This window comes from Rhipicephalus microplus, chromosome 2 (genome assembly GCF_043290135.1).
Source record: "Rhipicephalus microplus isolate Deutch F79 chromosome 2, USDA_Rmic, whole genome shotgun sequence".
Lineage (NCBI taxonomy): Eukaryota > Metazoa > Arthropoda > Arachnida > Ixodida > Ixodidae > Rhipicephalus > Rhipicephalus microplus.
In genome coordinates this window covers 205154503-205170843 of record NC_134701.1, presented here as the reverse complement: position 1 = coordinate 205170843, position 16341 = coordinate 205154503, and the positions used below count along the sequence as shown (strand labels likewise).

At 46.9% G+C, this 16341-nt stretch overlaps 1 long non-coding RNA gene across 1 annotated transcript; it reads right to left on the bottom strand.

The window, feature by feature from the left end:
- Positions 1-12672: 12672 nt before the first annotated feature.
- On the bottom strand, positions 12673-15306 carry LOC142796495 (uncharacterized). The gene is made up of 3 exons (XR_012893887.1): positions 15215-15306; positions 14754-15156; positions 12673-13240 (listed from the first exon to the last, which is right to left on the bottom strand). It is a non-coding gene; the product is annotated as an uncharacterized LOC142796495 (long non-coding RNA).
- Between the last annotated feature and the right edge of the window lie 1035 nt (positions 15307-16341).

Here is a 16341-nt window from a genome sequence, read left to right as displayed (position 1 = left end):
TTATTCCTCGCTAATACTTATTTATATTTTAAAATTTTGTTGTAATGTTGCATGGTACAATTACATGAGAGATTTTGCCGAAGCTTAGCTCGGCAGTCTTGTTTTTGTTCTCGCAGGGTCATCGTAACGACGGACAACCATAAAGCCTACGTGCCACACATTTCAATAAGTAGTGAGATGTTTAACAATGTAAATATAGAGCAATAAAGTAAATAAAAAGCGCACCGATATGTCATCTTAGTGAATACAATCTCGTTGTGACAGATTGTAGAAATGAGAAATAAATTGTAATCCTATAAAATTTGCACACTTCAGGCTGCAGATTCATGTGTTTGTTGTTGGGTTTACAGACTTGTTGAAATCACCAACATTTACAAAGCATGGCTGCATAGCTTAAGCCTTAATCTCCAACTACGTATGCCTTCCAACCTATCCCGACGTGACTCTACCTTGCTGGTCAGCCTGCGCGGATCAAAGTGGCCTCCTGAAATGGAATGCATTTCGTTAATCATTGGAATGAATGATAGCCCACCGTTTGAAGTCAGCGGGTGCAGTGAAATAGTCGCTCACCTTCTCTATCAGTGCACCCGCTTCACCTCCGAAAAAGTAGCACTCTTAGAGGCACTAGGCCAGCTGGGCGACCACGCTCTCACAGCGAACATATTTTTGGGGCACAGGCGTACCCGTCTTCTGCGTGAGTTACTCTAAGAGTGCTGCTATTTTTTGAGAGACTGTGTGGTCAACTGTGATTGTTCCCAAACAGCTTTGGCCTGTTGTACAATCTCGATTTCCTATACTTCCATTAAAAGAAAGTCAAGACTATGTGTTACGCCATTGTGTTAAAGAGCTAAAGATGTAATGAAAAAAAAAGAAACTGATCAGGACGGGAATGCAACTTCTTTTGTGTTAGGGCACGTTGCTTTGCATACTTTTACACCTAAGTGAGTATGTGTTTTTCCTTTTGCATCACATCTCTGTTTGCTTTTCTATATCATATTATTGTCCTGGTTGTGATGCTCACGCAACCATCATTAACAGACTTCAATCACTTCAATGACATACCTTCCCGCAGTTAAAAAACGCGCAAATGAAGCAGGGCATAATGTACTAACGTACTTTATTACCCACTCTTTTTCGAGTAATGTAAGACTGACATTCGCCGAGATAAGTAGCACCATGAGCGAACACCGCTTTATTATTCTGCCGTCCACATTTGTCAATGTAGCTCTGTTTAGCCAGTAATTCCATGAGACAGGCAACAACTCTCGGCCCTTGTTCCCGCCGGCTGCTACCTGCATTGAATATTCAAAGCAAAGAAGGCCAGCAACAAGGTACGGACCATAGGCTAGGGCAAGGGCATCTTAATAGTGCCAAGCGCGGTGTTCGGGGCAAATCCATTCTTTTCCGGAAGGTAGTTGCGAAGGACAGCGTCACTAGTAAGCAGATACGTGACATTCAGTCTGTTTCGTTAGCAATGCTTGCTTTCTTTTCTGAGTTTATGTCGCAGCATCCACCTGCTGTAACAAAGGGCTTAACGCCCCTACCTGGCTAATGCGGGAGTACGTTACAACTTAGAGTGATAATAAAGCTTGGGCCAAGATTGCTATGAAGGGCTCGAGACAATATGGTACGTGTGAAGCGCATAAAGTAACGTCTAGGTTTACACACTGCTGGCTTTACTGTTGAGCACGAAATGACATTTCAGGTCTTTGTTGTGCTCTGCTGACGGCAGCAATGATCGCATTATATTCTTTACCTCTTAAGGCTGCTCTCAAGAATATATGCTTATAGCAGCCATACTCTAAGAAGACATGCCCTCCTAAATAGGGAAATCTAGTTATAACACCTAGCTTACAAACCAACTGCAAGGAAAGAGATTGTCTGATTCGAACTGAGACGTATTGCAGTGAACGTTCTAGAATGGTCGACAGAGCGAAATCCGGAAACTTTGGCCTAAAACTCTGACCTCGGCACTTGTCCTCCCGTGATCCCACTGGAAGCACACTAGTCTGCGTGGCCTGTAGCCCTGTAGAAATGCGTGTGATAGATATTCGGACTCGGAAGAAAGAGAAGTATATATTCAGTATTTTATTTAGTTAGTGTAGAGAAGTCTATGAGCAGTCACAATGAGCTACGTATTTCATTAAGCAGCTCGACAAGATTGTTTCCTCTGCAACATATTGTCACAGGTAATGGGTATGAGCCATCAACTGTAGGTGGAATCCTTGGGAAGTGAAGAAAGAAGAGGGCTTTTGCGTCCTGGTCTGAGGGCAAGCAAGACGTCGTTTCGTCGCTGTCTGTAATTACGTTCATGGCACTGGTGGAGGTGCTGGGTAAATGCGCCTCGGCTGCAGATTTTCAGCCGACACACCGATCTACTAGGAGACAGCTACAGCTCCCACGGCAAGAAGCAGTCGCCGCCTGCGAGGACTATCTCCCGAGTACCGTCCTATCTCTCAAGGCGAGATGGCAACTTCAACTAACAACCAGGCGAGTAAAACCAACGACGCCTATTCTTTTCTCCCGCATGTTTTTCATGCGCCGCAAACACCACGCTCATTTCACGGAGACATTTATGAAGATGTTGACGACTGGCTTGACCACTTCAATCGAGTTGCCAACATCAACGAATGGGATGAAGCTCGCAAGCTACGGAGAGTTTACTTTGCGTTAGAAGACTCTGCCAAAACCTGGTACGAGAATCACGAGGGTTCCTTTGCGACGTGGTATGAGTTCAGCCGACAGTTTCGTGATGCGTACTGCAGCACTGAAAGGAAAGAGAGAGCGGAGCAGGCAATCTCGTCTCGGAACCGACGACCCAACGAGAGAGTTTCGATGTTTGTCGAGGACATGCTTCGACTCTTCAAGCGTGCTGACCCTGCAATGTCCGAGGAAAAGAAGGTGCGGCATTAAATGCGTGAGGTAAAAGAGCAGCTCTTCGCCGGACTCGTGCGCAATCCACCGACGACTGTGGCAGAATTCATAAATGAGGCAACCACAATTAAGCGTACTCTCCAGTATAGGTTGTCACAGTATGAACGCCCCGACGTGACCCCTGCTGCATGTTTTATCGGGGCTGACAGCGAGAGGCATGCCCTCGCTGAGTTCATAAGAAGCGTCGTGCGGGACGAGCTGCGCCAACTCCAAGCAGCGGGACCCCAACCACCCGTAAGTGATCTCACCGACTTAATCCGAAATGAGATCCGACAGGTGGTCACCCCACTCACGCCAACAAGGCCTGAGGCCCCTGTGCTGACTTATGCGGCGGCTCTGCGATCCCCTGCACCACATGGCCCTGATCCCACCATGGGGAGAATGGATCAGGCTAGCCATCGATTCCAGGGCACGTCTTCGACTCCGCCACCCGCCTCAAGGTTTCCGAGTGCACCAACTTATCGTCCGTCTGGATCGCGGCAGAACGCCACAAAGGCGAGCGTGTGGCGTACGTACGATAACCGTCCACTCTGCTACCACTGTGGCGAAGCGGGTCACGTCTACCGTAACTGCCAGTACCGCCAACTTGGTCTCCGTGGCTTTCACCCTGATGCTCGGTGCCCGCGTTAAGGTGAGCGTCCTCGCGACATCGAAGCGTACCTAACGGGCCAGCAAGCTCCTCGCCTTGGTCAACGCCCCCAATCACGATCACCATCACCTCGCCGCCCCACGTCACCTAGCATTCCCTCGTCATCTTATGCTCCTTTCAGAGGCCGGTCACCGAGTCCCCACAGGGGAAACTAGAAACCGCGGCTCCTGGGGGTGAAGCCGCGTCCCAACGAACTGTCAAAGAGCCTCCTTCGACGCAAAGACCCGACGAAGACCGTTCTGACTTTCCCATCGTTTCCGAAAGTCATAAGACTGTTTCCGCCGACATCACCGTACACGTCGATAATCACGTCGTCACTGCTCTCGTCGACACCGGCGCCGATTATTCGGTTGTGAGCAGCGCCCTAGCATCCCAACTGAGGAAGGTAACTACCCCCTTGGCAAGGACCGCCGTTGCGCACGGCAGGGGGCCACCTTGTCACGCCGACTGGAATGTGCACAGCCCGTGTTCGAGTCCGTGCTTCGACGTTCATAGGGTCTTTCCTCGTATTACCTGTGCGCTCCCGTCCACTCATTCTGGGGCTGGACTTTCTTCGCGAACATGGTGCAATTATTCACCTACGAGACTTGCAGGTGTCGTTCGAGGACCCGTTTCATCCTGAACCAGAAAACGCCCGCTCATCGAAGGCTGCCCTACGTGTATCTTCCGAATCTGTTACTCTGCCTCCTCGCAGCAGCCTTTTTATCAACGTTGAATGTGACCAAGACGTCCCCGATGCTGTAATTGCAGAAGGAAATTTGTCCCTACTTTTTGCACAACAAATCTGTGTTGCCCGAGGTATTGTTCAGCCCAGTAGAAAGCAGGCTTGCCTATTAGTCACGAATTTCAGCGAGCAGTACCGCCATCTTATTACCAAACACACTGCGATCGCATGCCTTGAGGATATTGCCGACGTCTCTGGTCCATCAACATTATCTGCTCTTTCGTCGTGCGACGATTCCGCCATGACATTTGCAAGCACTCTCGACGTAAACCAGGGTCTACCGTCTGCACAACGGGAACGTCTTTTGAAGCTACTCGGCTCATTTCGGGACTGCTTCGCTACGGCTTCGAAAGTTAACCAAACACCGCTTGCCAAGCATCGTATCATCACCAAGCCTACCGAGAGACCCATTCGACAGCATGCCTACAGAGTCTCGCAAAAAGAACAAGACGTTATACGCCAACAGGTCCAGCAGATGCTCAAGGACGATGTCATCCAGCCATCGACCAGTCCCTGGGCGTCCCCTGTTGTGTTAGTAAAGAAAAAAGATGGTACTCTGCGATTTCGCGTCGACTACCGAAAGTTGAATAAGATCACGAAGAAATACGTGTATTCTTTACCACGAATAGACGACTCGCTGGGCCGCATTCGCAATGCTCGTTACTTTTATTCAATGGATCTACGCAGCGGCTATTGGCGAATATCTATTGATGAGCGCGACCGCGAAAAGACCGCCTTCATTACTCCTGACGGACTCCACGAGTTCAAGGTCCTTCCCTTCGGCTTATGCTCGGCACCAGCTACTTTTCAAAGAATGATGGACACGGTTCTTTCTGGGCTAAAACCGCAATCGTGTCTTGTCTACCTTGACGATGTGGTCGTCTTCTCGGACACGTTTGAGCAGCACGTCCAGCGCTTACAGGCGATTCGAACAGCTGGACTTTCTCTCAAACCTGAGAAATGCCACTTTGCATTCGAGGAACTGAAATTTCTTGGTCACGTCGTCAGCCACGCCGGTATACATCTAGACCCTGAGAAAACGTAAGCTGTTGTCGCATTTCCTGTCCCAACAAACAAGCGCGACCTCCGCCGATTTCTGGGACTCTGCGCATATTACAGACGCTTCGTCAAAGGCTTTTCTGAAATCGCTGAACCGCTAAATGAACTTATGAAAGACGGCGTACCGTTTGTTTGGGGTCATGATCAGCATCACGCCTTTGACACGCTACGAAACCATCTCCAAGCCCCACCTGTACTCGGTCACTTTGACGATAACGCTTCCACAGAGCTACACACGGATGCCAGCAACGTCGGACTTGGAGCTGTACTGGTTCAATGGAAAAATGGCGTAGAACGCGTGATCGCCTATGCAAGTCGAACACTATCATCTGCAGAGAAAAACTACTCTGCAACAGAAAAGGAATGCTTAGCCGTTGTTTGGGCTATAACAAAGTTTCGCCTTTATTTATATGGTCGACCATTCAGGGTAGTTAGCGACCACCATTCTTTATGCTGGCTCGCCAACCTCAAAGACCCTTCCGGTCGTCTAGCACGCTGGAGACTTCGGCTGCAAGAGTTTGACGTTACAGACATTCACAAGTCAGGACGCAAACACACTGATGCTGACTGTCTTTCACGTGCACCAATTGAAAGTACGAATGGGGACGTTGAAGAGGACGATACATTCCTTTCCTCTGTGTCAGCAACCGACTTGGCTCAACAACAACGCGACGACATGGAGCTAAGCCTGCTTATTGACTACCTCTAAGGCCGAAAACGCAGCCTTCCTCGAAACTTCGCACGTTCGCTGGCCTCGTTCTGCATCAGGGATGGAGTCCTCTATAAGAAAAATTTCGACCATACCCAGGCTACTTACCTACTGGTTGCGCCGACCTCACTTCGGGACGATATTTTACATGCTTGTCACGACGAACCATCATCCGGACACCTTGGCTACACGCGCACATTGAAAAGAATTCGCCGCTCATACTACTGGCCCCGCCTCGCAAAGACAGTCAAGCAGTACGCCCGCACATGCCGCGACTGTCAACGCCGTAAGACTCCACCTGTCCGACCAGCAGGACTACTACAGCCTATCGCCACGCCGAAGACACCATTCCATCAAATTGGCATTGACTTGCTCGGCTCATTTCCAACCTCTTCGTCTGGAAACCGGTGGATTGTGGTTGCCACCGATTATTTACCGCGTTACAGCGAAACAAAGGCCCTGCCCAAAGCTACCGCAGCCGAAATCGCACAGTTCTTTGTCACCAGCATCGTACTTCGTCACGGAGCGCCAACTGTAATAATTACTGATCGTGGTACAGCTTTCACCGCAGAGATGCTTCAAGAAGTGCTGAGACTAAGTGGTACAGAACATCGGAAAACCACGGGTTATCACCCCCAAACAAATGGACTCACTGAACGGTTGAACAAGACCATTGCAGATATGCTATCAATGTATGTGGCCGTTGATCACAAGAACTGGGATGATATACTCCCTTACGTAACTTTTGCTTACAATACAGCAGTCCAAGAGAGTACAGGTTTCACCCCATTTCGCTTAGTTCATGGTCGAGAGGTCACTACAATGCTCGACGCAATGCTCCTTCCCAACAACTTGAGCATGTTCAACACGGACGCTGCATTGTTCGCTCAACGCGCCGAGGAGGCCCGTCAACTCGCCCGATGCCGTATTCAGGCTCGCCAAACTGCCGACGCACACCGCTACAACCTTACACACCGAGAGGTTACCTTCAAACCAGGCGATGAAGTTTGGGTGTGGACTCCCATCCGACAGCGTGGTCACTCTGAGAAGTTGCTTCGGCGCTACTTCGGCCCTTACAAAGTTCTGCGCCGACTCAGTGACGTTACGTATGAAGTTCTCCCTGAGGGCGTCTCAAGACTTCCCGTCGGTTTCCACAAAGTGATGTGGTGCACGTGTCAAGACTCAAGCCATATTTCTCGTGTCATACATCGAACGTGGACTAACTTACCATGCAATGACTATTTTTTGTCACTTTGGTTTTTTTATTGTCTTGTGTACTTACCCCTTTCTTTATTGAGTACTTCTATGACGCCAGCCCATTTTTTCCCCTTACGACGGAGTTGTTGGGTTCCATGGTAGCATATTTTCTTTCTATTTTTTTTCTCAACGCTCATTACCAGCATCGAGCCGATGCTTTTCGAGGAGAGGGAGTAATGTCACAGGTAATGGGTATGAGCCATCAACTGTAGGTGAAATCCTTGGGAAGTGAAGAAAGAAGAGGGCTTTTGCGTCCTGGTCTGAGGGCAAGCAAGACGTTGTTTCGTCGCTGTCTGTAATTACGTTCGTGGCAATATGATGGCCTTGGGCGATTCGCAAAAAAAGTAAAGTATTCCACAGCAAATAAAAAGTAGCCGGTTTCAGAATCTTTGAAAAAAAAAAAACAACATTGATCGGCTTGAACCGAGTAAGTATCTTTATAAAGACGTTACTGTTTGGATTGTCAAATTATTATTAATATTCCTTTTTTGTGTATATTTTCCGCATTATTTGTTACGCCAAAGAGACCTCATTGCTAGACTAAATAAAAACCAAGCATGAAAGAAACCGAAATCTACCTACATCTGCGACATCTGCGACCATAAGATGACGAGGGAATGCTAGGTGACGTGGGGCGGCGAGGTGATGGTGATCGTGATTGGGGGCGTTGACCAAGGCGAGGAGCTTGCTGGCCCGTTAGGTACGCTTCGATTTAAATTTTCTTACAACTTCTTATTACAATTGTCACCCGCATGTCCTCGCTTGCCTGCGGCAGCGAAGACATGCAGATTGCGGCAGTTTGGAGGAGCGCCAAAATATATGTCTTTGATTAGTCCTATCCGTAAGCATTTCAGTGTTTACTGCAGATTTTGCACATTAGATATATTGACTAAAACTTGGCGCATTGCTTCATTACCGAGCGCCAGTCCTCGAACTGCGCGTGAAGGCTTGGAAACAGGTTTGGCATAGACATATGGAAACAGACACCCTCAAAGTTTGCTTTTGCTTACTCAATGAAGGTAGCGTGAAATAGGAAAGTCGAGCAAGGCGATGACAGGCGTCGATTGCGAACGGGAGAAATGTGCTAAGTAAATGAGTTCGGCTCAACATTAATTCAGTACGCGCGCACTGCAAACTCTCGATGTATTTCGGCAGACGCAAGTTCACTCGGCAGTTAAAAACATTGCGCTAACATTCTTTTTCGAAATGTTACCTTAGCAATAAAAATATACAAAATAGAGCATATCACCATATTTAATAGCAGCTGCAGATGAAAGATTGTGAAACCGTGTGCTCGTTTCCTTTGGTTTTTCAAGCTATGATGACGTCCGAATTGGAGAATTTTTCAACCTGGGACCAACGAGATCTTTTTTATTCAGGCATGCATTTTCGCGTTCTTTTAACCATTTCGTATGGTAGCACCAGATTGTGAACCTGATAGTGTATTTCTAATTACAATTTGCTAAAGTACCTCGACTCGGAGAGTAACTGCCAAGAAACTCCTGAAAATAGAGGAAATGAGAGGACGCTTCTACAGAGGTGCACAGGAAGAAAATATAAAGAAGGCAATGTTTCTATCAACGGGAGGAAAATGAACGGCAGCCGGAGTAAAAAATGGAGACACTGCCCCCGCTCAGCGAACTTTGAGAGAGCACTAGCGTCATGTCACTCGTTGTAGTAATCAATCAATACAGATGTCAAATCATCTGTCGTTACGACATGCAACAAATGTGTTCTCACGGGTCAGTTTGCAATTAACAACATTCTCCTTGGTCTTGTAACAGCTAATATCTAATGGATGGTTGGGAAAACTTCATTGGGTGCTTAGGAACGCGCTAAAGCATCTTGTGGTTCACTCTCACATCACAAAAGACAGACAATCACCCTCTGCTGCGTCGTGGGCCCCTAACTGCTGTCGGAGTCCGTGGCTGGTAATAGCAGCCTGTCATAATTATTTTGCCGCGATAGCCCATTTCCTCCGGGTATACAACCAAAAAACATCCTTTGCCCCAAATTTCAACATGAAGCTAGGTCAGGGTTTTGTCAGCGTGTCTGAGATGCATCAACGTCGCAGAAAATCATTTACGCGTGGCCCCTTAGGTCGTGAAAAGTTCTCGTTGGCGAATTCACATCATAGTTTCTTTAGCGTATACGAGTGCGTGAATCACGTTCATCGTCCCAAGCACCTCGCGTGTCGGCGGAACACCCTCTAGAACCTTCAGCGACACAGTAGTGCGGCGTGTTTCCAAAACTAACAGCCACTCAAGGTCTGTTTTTCGTGTCTCCACCGCCAGAGGTGCTCGGTGCATATAACTTCACTGCATGTTTGCGTCTTGAACGCCGGCTGAGCTATAAAACGCTGTCTCTGTGTTGTCTTGGTGGGGGATCGCAGCACTGCTATAGTTACTACTACAAAAGCGATCCTTTGGTGCTAACTTCGCCAGAACAAGGCATGTGGGATTAAAAAGGAGTAACGGGGCTATTAGCTTATGAGAATCCTATAAGTAAAACGTTAAACTTCTGCAAACTCATGGTCTCATTCTTTTTCGAAATGAAATAAACGCAATCTATGTACCCCAGGTAATGCACAAAGTGACAATACAATTGCACCTGCACGCAGTCAGTTTAACGGAGGGAGATGCCAATGAATCTTTTCTCCATCAGAGAAGTGCGAGAAACTGTTACATAACGGGTTTAGAAAGTTGGGGAGGCACCTCGAAAGAGTTGGCTGTTGGGCGAAATGGTGGTTTGGCATAGAAATCATTGTGAGAGTGCAACTAAATACGACGAGCAGGAAGAGTAAGACAAGAATGGTCCTCGTCTGTTTCTTTTTGTGTGTCGTGTTTAGTTGCACTGTCATGATGATTTATATGTCATAACTTATAACCTTGTATGAAGTGCAAAATGACTCGCTGTCAGCTGTACCTTCACGGCGTGCTGACCTCTAAAAGTTAAAACAGAAACCAGCATGGATTTCGCAAAGCTCCCTCTTGAAAAACATATAGCTCGCTCTATTAATACATGATTTGCATTCTAACATGAATCACAACATCGTCACTGACGCTCACTTCTTGCACTTCGAGAAGGCAATTGACAAAGTATCGCACTTTCTTCTCATGCATAAAGTTTCGAACCTAAATCTACACTCCAACACAGTTAACTGGATAGCTGAATTCTTGGCCGATTGCCTTCAATTTGCTTCCTTTGCTTCCACGAAGTAATCTTCCTCCTTTCTATCCCCTGTTTTATCTAGTGTGCCGCCAGGCTTCGTACTTGAACCGCTACTTTTTCTTATATACATTAATGGCCTTCCCGGTAATGTATCATCAAATATATGCCTCTTTGTGGATGACTGTGTTCTGTATCATCAAATAACAAACACCATAGACTCTTTGTATCTCCAGCATAATCTCCTCAAGATCCAAACATGGTGCAGCCGATGGTACATGTCTCTCAACATTACTAAGTGCTCCCACGTATCCTTTTATCGCCGCCGTAACTATGTAGCATCTTCGCGCTCTCCCAACAACAACACCTTGACTCAATGTGAGACAGTTAAATATCTAGGAGTACATATGTCTAGTGACTTCTCTTGCACTCATTATATACACCAACTGATCAATATCTGCAATCACTTATTAGATTATCTACGCCATAATTTATCATCAGCATCCCCTACAGTCAAATTGCTTGCATATAAAACGCTGATGCCGTCAAAAATAGAATATGCCACTACTACCTATGACAACCACCAAGTTAACATAACTAATGCTCTTGAATCGGTCCAGAGCTGTGCTGCGAGGTTCATTCTTCCTGATTACTCTTACAGAACAAGTGTAGGAGTAATCTAACCTAAAATTCCTGCTATGCATCCCCTAACGTTCTTCTCGCCGCAAGGCTGCTGGTCTAATCTTATTTTTTAGGTTTTTCTATTCGCTGCCTCCAGTGGCGCAATTATGTAAAAATTCCAAATCCGGACGGAGGCGGTCTGTCGGTGACGTCAAAAAATGGGCGGTCCGCAGCGGTCGCGAGGACGAGAGGAAGTGAACAGCCAATGAGCGAAATGAAGCCTCGCGTCATCATTTTGACGTGGACTTGGGGACCGTATAGCAAAGTGAAAAGTGTTTGTAACGTGTTGAAAAATGTTTAACTACTATTGATCATCATCAAATTGTGTTGGCACAAGTTTTTAAACGTTTATTAAGGAATACGGCACAATATAAACGTATTTTTCTTGTTATTGTTATGAAATAAAGCTAAATTTAGCGGGACGGTACGTGGTGGCGCTAAATACAACCCCGTTTCAAGCAGTTACTGTTTTCATATCTCCTTCACTATACAAACCTAAACAGCGCAACTTTCGAAGTTGTTGGCTCAGTCGAGCGCAATCGTGGCGGAGGTCAACTGTACCAGTAGTCAACAGCAGCAGCGGCTCATCGGCGTTATCCGAGGCTCAGCGCGCGCTGGTGCTCGCCTTTATGGACGAACATCCCCAGCTCGTGGCGAATGCCATCGAGCTGCGGCACGGCGTCACCATCACCGACCGGTGGCGGCTGTGGCAAGAGCTCAGCGACGCGCTGAACCATGAAGTGCTTGCGCAGGAATGGCAGGCTTGGTGGCGCAGGCCGGTGCGCGAGGCCCGCCGTGACACCGCCGCCATCAGAGACGCACAAACGTAAGTGACCGTCGAATGGCACGGGCAATGTGTTCTGTGACATTAGTGTATATTTTCAGGGGCACTGTATGGGGTTGGCTGCCTGGCTTCCGCGACCAGGTTCTACAGTTGACTGGGATGACACGCTTCAGTGGCGTTTTTGGTCTCACCTATCAACAGGTAAGCACTCTGCCGCCGCAGTATCACGGGTTCCTGAGCGGTACCATGACAGAGTTTGATATCTGAAGGGGTGCCTTTAGCGGAACCTTGTTAAACGAGAATAAAGGGCACGAGAAAGTAATCAAAAGTGGGTAGGTTTAACTAAAATCTCAGTTTGCAGCCCTTGCAGTACAAGGGGTATTAATTTATCATAAAACACGCAATGACTGCGGGCAAGTGCATGCACTAAAATGGTAATACATGACATCAATGACCACTGAATAGCTGCAGAACATTTCCGCAGATGTTTAGTACTTAAGGTTGCAAAATAGCTAGAGTAACGAATACCCACTTTCTGAAAGATCATGCTTACTACACTTTCCAGCAGGCGAATGTTCCCACTGCTGCAGTGGAAATGGATGTGGAGGCCACTGAAGCGGCTGTAGATGGCAGTGACACAGTAACACGCAAGCATCTGAGAACTTAGTGCTTTATTGAGTGCAGGACTGGAACCTTGAGCAGGGCGATAAGGTGCTCAAGGTGGGTAGACCCTTTGTTTACATTTTACATAAGGGGCATAAGCATTCCCCATGTTCTATTATGATGACTGAAACCAACTTGGGCTGTAAACAAGAACCATGCATTGTATTGAGGGCATGGTATCGGGTATCTGCAATGATAAACTGCCGGGCAAAAGGTTAGTTAGCCCTGGGGCTCTTTCATGGTGAGAGATGCATTTGAGGACATTAATAAAGGGCAGTTTCAACAAATGTTTGTAGGTCCACACGAGGAGGGCATAGCTTGTACACAAAGCTTCCCACTTTCAAAGGATGCCATCAGGCCAGTTGATCTTCAACTGAGGGGAAGTTGTTGTGCCCGTTGCAATTCTTGGCAGCAGCAGCAGCTTCCAGCCACGAGATGGTTAAGGGTGTACCGGCAGCTCACTTAAACATTTACACCATGATGATTCATCGCAGGTGCTGCGGGAGATGAAAAAATCAACCACCCGCATCGCTCCTGCAGAACGGCGTGTGGCAGCGGCACAGGAGAAAGCGGCAGCGGTGCAGGAGGGCACTGGCCATGGCTGAGGGCTTTCTGCGAGAAAGGGATACGTAGTTTAGTTTAATTTTTCGTCATGTGTTCAATGTTTTTTCTTGTCATCATTCATTATAGATTTGTCGGTTTCAATGTGTTTAGGTGCTGCTGTTCATGTTCAATTTTATACGCTTCTGGAGACATATACATAGTTTAGTTTGTTTTTCGCCATGTTTTCAACTTTTTATCATTCATAATTGGTTTAGTGTTTTTGATATGTTTACGTGTTGCTGTTCATGTTCTATTTTATTCGTTTTTTGTTTGCATTTAGTACATATTACTAGATTTAGGTTAGCATTTACTTTGTATAAGGAGTGCAGAATTTTTTATGTTCGATATATGCATTTCTCAATGTATGTTCGAGCTGTTCTAGTGGCAGTGTTTTTTACCCACATTTCAAAGGTGTCCAGTCATTCACACGGAGACCACGAGTGTATAGTTGACATTTTCTGTTAATGTTTCTTTGATATTTGTATTGTCCCACTGTGTTTTCTAGCTCACTGTGATTTTTATTCAGCATTACCACATAGTGTAGTAATGTGATATCTTTTTGCATCACACTGTTTTGCAGTTCACTGTGATATTTTCATTTCAGCACAATGAGGCTAAGATGCAACAACTACATTCCGAATCTTGTTTGGGAGCGCTAAGCTAGTAAGTGGTCATCTCGCATCTTGTTTGGGAGCGCTAAGCTAGTAAGTGGTCATCTCGCATCTTGTTTGGGAGCGCTAAGCTAGTAAGTGGTCATCTCGCACAGTTTTACAGAGGAAAATGGTCATCACAGCAACGTGCCAGCGATTGATTTCATCTAGTTCTCGTTGTAAACGACTCTTTGCGGGAATAAATTTCGAACGTCGTATGGCTTGGGAGCCGCGAGATGGCTGAGGGAATTATTCATGCTGTATGTTATCAAAACAACTCGCCTGTTGTTTGCCGTCTTGATTTGCATATTTTTTAGCATTGCAGCATGACTGCAGCCGTGAATTCAAATAAATGTTATTTTAACATTCACACAATGTTTAGGACAATGAGCAAAAAAAAACAGCACAACTTGACAAGCACAATTGCTCGTCAAGCCTGGCGTGCACAATTGAATGCTTGTAGTCAGTCACTATGACAAGATATGGACTTATGTATCATGTGTTCATACAACATGTTACTAATGGAATCTCGATTTTTATGCGTTCTGGTGAAAAGAATTTTGAGACGTTGCTGCATTGTTCGCACAATTTTGTGATAGCAACATTCAGCACAGAGTGCCGCTCATATATGCTTGCTTCAATCTAGTCTGTTGTGACTGTGATCGCTATTATGGAAAAGGGTGTTTCTGTTGCATATTTCATGTGCCACTTAAAGAAAATGCAGCATTTTGACATTGCCACCTTGCTTCATATTGAAGCACAAGTAAGTACTCTGTGTATTCAAATGTGGCAAACACAGCCCTTTCATGTCTAGATGCACTAGAATCAGTGTAAATAAACTATGTGTGGGATATGAAAACATGAAAACTCACCGTTCCTGTGTACTTCAAAAAAGGTCCAAGACAGCACTGCTGCCGTCTCTGAGCAGCACGTTGCGTGGTGTGAGCATATGGCTCCCCCTTGGCTCTCCATCGTCATCCTCAGCTGGTGGCATGTCTACGACATACTCGTCCAAGGTCCAGTCGCCTGCATGCAACGCAATGTTGTGGAGAGCAAAGCAAGCATAGATGATTTGCGCTGCCCGATCGGGGTTGTAGAGCATCGTTCGAAAGTGCTGCAAGCAGCGGAACTTGCTTTTCAACACGGCGATACACCTTTACACAACATTGTGCATGGATGCGTGCTCCTTGTTGTATCGGCCTTCGGAAGTGTTGCACGGTTGACTGCAAAGGACTGGAATTAGGAGCCATGGCTTGAGGGGATAGCCTGCGTCTCCTGCAATGTAAGCATAAAAGCTGAGTGCTCTGCCCAGATAGTACACATTAATACTTACCAAGCAGATATTCGCCAGGCTGCAGATGTGCAGCTAGGCGTGCACGCAGTGGGTTGTGTTCCCACACCCAGGAGTTGTGGCACTAATCTGGGAATCATGGGTCTATGACAATTATGCGCAGCCATGCTTTGCACAGCTGCGATGAGGAGCGATATAAAATAGTACTGCATTTATACTCAGAATAAATCCCTTTTTTCTACGCATATGCAGGAAACAATGCGTACTAGTACAGTCATTGGTACAAGGAGCTTCACTTAGAAGGAAACACAGGGTGTAGCACACTGAGGAGGGGGGAGTGTGGGGGCAACGACCCCACCTCTGCTGTACACATAACTACGACTTCCACTGAATGATCGATAAGTGAAAAGCTACGCGTTGCTCTTGGGAAAGAACACTCGTAAATACCAAAGCCAGCTCGTCCAATTGTGATTGTAAGCACTTTCGTGTTGGAAATACTTCCCTGTCGTGTATATACTTCTGCTACGTCTGCTGCCCATATTACCGATTACCTCTAAAATGCACAATTCAATTGCGTATGCATGCCAGTGCAAAAACGGCAACTGGCTCACGCACAAAACACTTGCCACTTATTATTACCGAGGCCTTGCGAGCCACCATCTAGCTCGCACCCAATTCCCTGCAGGTTCTTTTTCATTCGTTGCATTATTACTTTTTCCAGCTTTGGCGTCACAACTGAACAATTGCTCCGAAGGGCGAGTAATAAACGATCCCAACAGTACTTACGATCATGACGTTAGGACATAATAGCCCCTTCTGGACATGAAGCTCGCCGTGTCGGCCAGTCTGAATCCCTCTGGCTTGCGAATGGTGACCAACGTGCCATCGGCACACGCCAGCACCCCTGGGATGCAACCGCGTAGCACAAACTCCACCTTTGCTTCATCCTTAGCAGCTGTTGTCAGTAGGAAGTCCGCCACCCTTTTTCTAGCAGCCACGGTAATGATCGCCTCCGTCACCTCGTGGATGGTGTTGCTCACCGCCGGCTGAGACATGCCGATGTGTTCCTCGCGACCAATGCTCTTCTGGAAGCTACCGGTGGCGAAAAATCGCAGCGCGCACAACACCTTTCTCTCTGTGGAAAGGCCACTGGCTCGCTGGCATCCGAT